General features: G+C 58.3%; 1 protein-coding gene across 1 annotated transcript in view; it reads left to right on the top strand.

The window, feature by feature from the left end:
• Positions 1 to 1392: 1392 nt before the first annotated feature.
• Positions 1393 to 6000, top strand: part of ARHGAP39 (Rho GTPase activating protein 39) — a 67495-nt gene continuing 62887 nt past the window's right edge. The window contains 1 exon segment of the mRNA XM_032316576.1: positions 1393 to 1512. The gene's annotated coding sequence lies outside the window, so the exon portion shown is untranslated.

The raw sequence follows: 6000 nt of genomic DNA, 5'->3' as shown, positions 1-6000 counted from the left end.
TCTGGTCTGCTTTGGGGCCTGAGAATGACTCTGATTTGCCGAATCAGCTGTCATGGTTTGGACAGAAATGTCATTTTACCTCCTTGAAGAGCTTGTAGCCAGTGGTCAGTGTCTCCCAGGGTCTTCTGTCCCCGCCCTCCCCCCTTGGTCAGCAGTGGTCTTCAGCAGTCAGTGCTTGTGGAGTCAGCGTGGGAAGTCTGGCTGTTGTCGCTGTGTCTGAAAAGGATGTGATTTTACTCCTCTTTCTGAAATGTGATTTAGCTGACCCGAGAACTCGGTGCCGCTCATGGTTCTCTCAGTTTTAGGGAAACTTTCCCACCACAAGGATGCAGGCCCGCTGGGGCTGCTCGTGAAATGCCGTTTCACCGCCTGACTCTCCTCTTTGCTGGGCTCTGTCCCGCCGCGTGCGTTTGTCTGTTTGTGGGAATTGGCGAACGTGGCCTTCGGGACTGTCTGCTGGCCTTTCAGCCGTGGGGCTGGGGAGGTACTGAGGGAGGCTGTTCTAGAGCACAGACTCACAGGGCGTGAGAGGGTCCCCTATGCAAGCTGCTTGGTTCCAAGTGGCATCTGGGTGTCCTCGCCAGGGGGACAGGCCAGGTGGGTGGGGCAGGGCAACGTCCTGGCAGGTGGCTCCTGTCTTTGGCATTTTCTGTCTGGACGGGAACCAGTGAACGGAGAATGCTGTTTAGTGTCTCTGACACAAGGGTCCCACTGGTGGCTGTGGCTTTGGGGAGCCTCAGGACCCCCAGCACTGCCATGGCCTCTGCCCTCCTGCAGTCACCATCCCCTCCAAGACGTAGGCATGGAAGTCTTTCCTGTAGAGGTTGGGGGCAGGACGAGGTGCAGGGGTGCCTGAGGGAGGAAGGAGCAGTTTGCAGGTGGACCCGCCTTGCCCTGGGCCACACTCGCATGTGTGTGGGGCTGCTCTGTGGACGCCGTCAGAGGTGCCCGAGCTCGGAGCTTGGAGCATTGCTGGCATCAGGAGCAGATTGCTGCTTCCTGGGGCTCCTTCTCAGCCCCCAGCCAGAGCCAGCACAGAGCGTCTTCTGTTCCGGGGCTCATGTAGGAAGTTGGAATCGAGAACCTCGTCACCCACTCATGCCTGGAACTTTCCCCGCAGTATGGGGTGGAGAGGAGCGAGCAGCTGCCCTTGGGGGAGGGGATGGCTGGAGACCTATAGTGCGATTTGGGGCACCCCCACAACACGGTGTGCGGGTGCCAGCATTTCGTCCTGTTCTGGGTGTGCCCCCGCCCACCAGTCGTCTAGCGGCGCCAGCCCCCCCCCCCCCGCCCCCCGCCGCCCACGGCTCGAAGCATCTGCACGGGGCAGGCCTGGGCCAGCGGGTAACCCTGGGCCATCCTCCACTCATCTGTGGGGCGAGGACTGAGCAGGACCTGACTCCTGAGGCGGAGGGAAGGACAGTCACGCCCTCCGTGGTTAAGGCTCCACGGGGGGTGGACGTGCGTGCTGCTGCCCGGAACTCAGCCAAGGACACCTGTCGTCACCTCATGGTGAGTCTTCGCACATACATACTCACTGTCCGCACTGAGCTGGCACTCTTCCGCAGGCCGGGCAGTGAGGCGCTGATGAGGAGCAGGACCCAGTCCAGGCTGTGGGGCCAGCCCTGGCACCCTCAGTGAGCACCAGGCACCGTTTCTCTGCGTGGCGATCCTGTCACCCAGACTGCGGTCTGCCTGGCCTGGCTCCCGGGACCTGCTGAGCAGGGGGCCGCCGTCGGTCTGCACGAGCTGTGGGCTGCTGTGCGCTGAAGGCCTTGTTGAGAGGTGTGCCTGCTCTGACGTTCTCCAGGCCCTGGGCCTGCTGCAGGGGGCGGAGGGGGGCTGCGTCAGGACAGTGTGCGAGGAGCTCACAGGTAGGGCGAGGACAGCACTGAGCCCCAGCGCCAGAAGCCCCCTCCGTACTCCCGGAGAGAGTCCCAGAAGGCACATGAACACGTGGTGAAGTCAGCTGTCTTCTAAGGGGCCTGCAGAGTCCCCGAGCGGGGAAGAGAAGAGCAGGGCCGGCGGGCCTGGGCCCCGGCTGCCCCACAGTGCACGGGCCAGACTTCGCCCCAGGAAGCACCAGGGCCTGCAGCTGGCCGGTGTCAGGGCTTCCTGAGCAGTACTGCTGTGACCACTAGTGGAAACGAAAACACTGTGTTCTGTTGGAAACACTGTTTTAGAAATAAGTGCAGACGAGAAAACCATAAAACTAGAGAAATGGAACACACGAAAGCAGGTGGAGAAACAGCCTTCGTGAGAAGACATTCTCAGACTGCGCCACTCCGAGGTGAGGCCCCCTTGGGTCTGGGCCCCGGTGCGGTGGTGCCCACGCACCTGGAGGGCCAGGTGGCCGGCTGTCCTTCTGTATTTCTAGTCATCCTGCAGTGTTTTTAGGAGTTTATTTCCCTCGTGGCTCCTCCTGTTTTCTCGGGGTCTGGCTTGAGGCGAGCCTGGCCTCCCGAGGTCGGCCCTGCTGGCTGGTGTGCGTCACGTGGGCCCTGCTCAGCACGGAGCCCAGCATGGGGCCTGAACTCACGATCCGGAGATTGAGACCCAAGCCGAGGCCAAGAATCAGGTGAATACCCCAGTGAGCCACCCAGGCACCCCCTAGTTTAGGGTATTTTTTTAAAAATTAAGCTTTAAGTAAGAAGAAAAACATCTACTCCATCACCATCCTGTGCTGACCCCAGCTGCTGGTGGGGGTGGGGGGCGCTGAGGCCATTGGCTGGTGTCTCCCATCACCTGGTAGCTGGCGGGCACCCCCACCTGTGGGCTCAGGAAGGGTGACCAAAGGACCCAGAGCTGCTGCCCCATGTGTCACAAAGCCCCTTCCCAGCTGTACTCGTCCCTCTCAGAACCCGGTGGGGTCATCTGTGCTCGTGGAGGGCTTGGGAGCAAGTGGGAGCCGGGCATCGGGCAGTTCTGGTCATAGGCCGGCTTCTCAGCTCTGACCACGAGCACATGCATGTGTGATACAAATTTTATTCTCTCTCAACATCCTCTGGGGGCCTCAGTGCCATTTTGTCGGTGAGACAAGCCCAGGACAACAAGGACCGCAGGGTCTCCACACCCCAGCTCGGCTCTGTGTCCTGACTGCCAGTCGCGTGGCCTCCTGCGGCTCGGCAGCTGCCAAGTGCTGTCCCCCGGGTGGCCGCTCTCCAGGCCCTTAGACCAGCACCACCCTCAGGGACCCCCACTCTGTTGCAGCCAAGGGGCTCCAAACAAGTGTGCCTACTGGGGGGGGGGTGCGGTCTGACACCCTTTCCCAGAAGTTTGAAAAGCTGGTCCTGACTCACAAGTTGATGCCACGACTGGCAGGTCGGGTCATGGTCTCTTAGCTGTGACAGTGTGGCCCCTCCTTTGGAGGGGGTCGATGAGCCATGCGGGGGGCACAGACGGGAAATGCCAGCCTGTCCTGGTCACTGCGGGTGGAGAATGGGCCATTGTGCTTCCAGCTTAGAGCCAAGCTTCCAGAACATGAGACTGAGATGCACTCATTGTTGCAGCTTGGAAAACGTCTTCAAAACAGCATTGAGAATGGAACTTGGGCCTTTTGGAGACGATGGCTGACTAAAGACTTGTTTATTCTACTTCCCTCCCTGAAACTCCCTGAAATGAACAAAAAGAATGAAAAACAGAGAACCAGCTTTAATCTCCATTGAATTCAAGGGTTGGCCGTAGCCGGAGGAGGACATCGCCAGACGGGGAAGAGGAGTGAAAGCCCAAGCTCTGATCAGCTCGTCCTTCACTAAGAGGGCTTCAGAGACACTGAGGACAGCACTTTGGGCTGTGGGGGGACCCCACATTGGGGGCATCTAGTGAGGGAGGCAAGCTGGCACGGGCACAGGTGCCTGGCCACCATTTCCTACAAGATCCGGACTCTGCAGGAGTGAAGTGGGGAAGGAGAGGGCAATCGGCAGCTCACCAGGGGGCTGCTGACCCCTCGTGACTCCTCAGGTCTTGTCTCCCACCGACTGTGGGCCCAGGAGAGACCTCAGCTCCCCTGGGCCTTGGCTGCACACGGATGCCCAGCCCTGAAGGAGAGTGGGCGGGACTCCCTCGGGCTGAGGCCGCCCTGCTGCCGCTCAGAAGCCTTTGGGAGACTCTCTTGTTAGACCCCAGGGAAGAAGCTTGGGGGTGCTGCTGTGTGGTCCACAGAGCCAGCCTGCCTGAAAGGGTGGCCAGCCTGAGCACGGCACGGAGAGGAAGTGGCCCGAGGCCTTCTTGGGAGCCCTGCGTTTGTGGGGTCTCAGCCGTTTCTGTCCCTTGAAAACCAAAAATGTCCTAATACCAGAAACTCATCCAGGGCAGGGCTGGGGAAAAAGAAAAGTTGGTGATAGAGGATTCTGGAATGTTAACCCTGGCTGGAGGCTGTTCCTTTTCTTGTTTAAAAGATGAGCAGTCAGGCCCCTGGGCGGCTCAGTGGGTTAAGCCTCTGCCTTCGGCTCGGGTCATGATCTCAGCTCCTGGGATCGAGCCCCGCATCGGGCTCTCTGCTCAGAGGGGAGCCTGCTTCCCCCTCTCTCTGCCTGCCTCTCTGTCTGCTTGTCATCTCTATTTGTCAAATGAATAAATAAAAATCTTAAAAAAAAATGAGCAGTAACCCGGGAACAACGTGGGCCTTTATGTAGAGACTAAGGAAGGAGGAAAGAGCACACTGAGCGGCGGTGAAGGAAACAGACGTCGGGAGACGCTCGGACAATATTTTCTGTGTACTAAAAGACGGGGAATTTCAACTACATGAGCAAAGAGCTCAAAGGAAAGATGAGATAGCCGTGGGGGAAGCGGGCCAGCAGGGCTGAGAAAGGAAGTTGAAGACAGCCCATCACCAGCACGTGGGCCCCGTTAGCAACAACCGCAGATGGCGGCTTGGCTGCTGCTGAAAAAGACTTCGTCCTCCGGAGGACAGGCTGCTGGGAAAGAAGGAGCCGCATGGAGAGAACAAAACAGAAAGGGGGCCCAAGAGAAGGTGCCTGCACCAGAAGGCTGCGGGGAGGCTCCGTGTGGGTCATGATGGGTGTGCAGAGTCCCAAGCAGAGACGGCATCCAGGGCCTCCTGGCGGGGAGGAAGGCTGGCTTTGTACACGGAGAGGGCACGTCAGGTTTCTGGACAAAATGGATGTTGAGATGACCAGCAGCAGAAGAGGAACGGAGTCCGTTGTCCCGCCCGCCTCACCCGCTCTGCTCTGGAAGGCAGTGGAGTGAAGGCAGCAGGGTGCGGGTGAAGAAAGGCTCTCCAGGACTTGGTTCTGAGCCGGCATGGCTTCAGGATGGGTGCCCCACCTGGAGGAGGTGTCTGCCAGGTGTTCCGCTCAGCAGCTTTAGAAGGAAGGTCCTGTACCTGGAAGCAGAGTGTCTACCCAGACTGCTCTTCTGCTGGACATTTGTCCATTTTCCCCACGTGGTTATTTAGTCTTTTTTTTTTTTTTAAGATTTTATGTATTTATTTTGGCAGAGGGAGACACAGCAAGAGAGGGAACACAAGCAGGGGGAGTGGGAGGGGGAGAAGCAGGCTTCCCACTCAGCAAGGAGCCCGATGCGGGGCTCAATCCCAGGACCCCAGGATCATGACCCGAGCCAAAGGCAGATGCTTAACAACTGGGCGAGACCCAGGTGTCCCAATTTGATCATTTATTTATATCCATCTGGACTTGCAGATGTTTATTTTATCCTTCAGGTTATCACCCACGAGGATGCACCCCCCCCAACCCATGCTGCAGCTTTGGTCATTGGGAGCTCAGTCAGCCCTTTAACAGACCCTGTCACTGTGGGCTTTGTTTTCATTTTAGCTCTTTGTTACTTACTGCCTCAGTGGGATGCTGTAGACTCATCTTGTCTCCAAGGATTACTGGGTCCTTTTACTGGAGAATGCTGTTAGGGCCAAGAGCTGGGCACTGGGTATGATCCTTGCCACGGGCGGATGTTGTTTCTAGGTCCTCTCAGCTGACAGAGCCAGGAAATCTGTGTGTGCAAACACACAACACACCTCTCTCCAGG

The sequence above is a fragment of the Mustela erminea genome, chromosome 16, assembly GCF_009829155.1.
Source record: "Mustela erminea isolate mMusErm1 chromosome 16, mMusErm1.Pri, whole genome shotgun sequence".
NCBI classification, from domain to species: domain Eukaryota; kingdom Metazoa; phylum Chordata; class Mammalia; order Carnivora; family Mustelidae; genus Mustela; species Mustela erminea.
The sequence above is the reverse complement of the archived record's forward strand: the minus strand, read 5'-3'. Positions and strand labels throughout refer to the sequence as shown.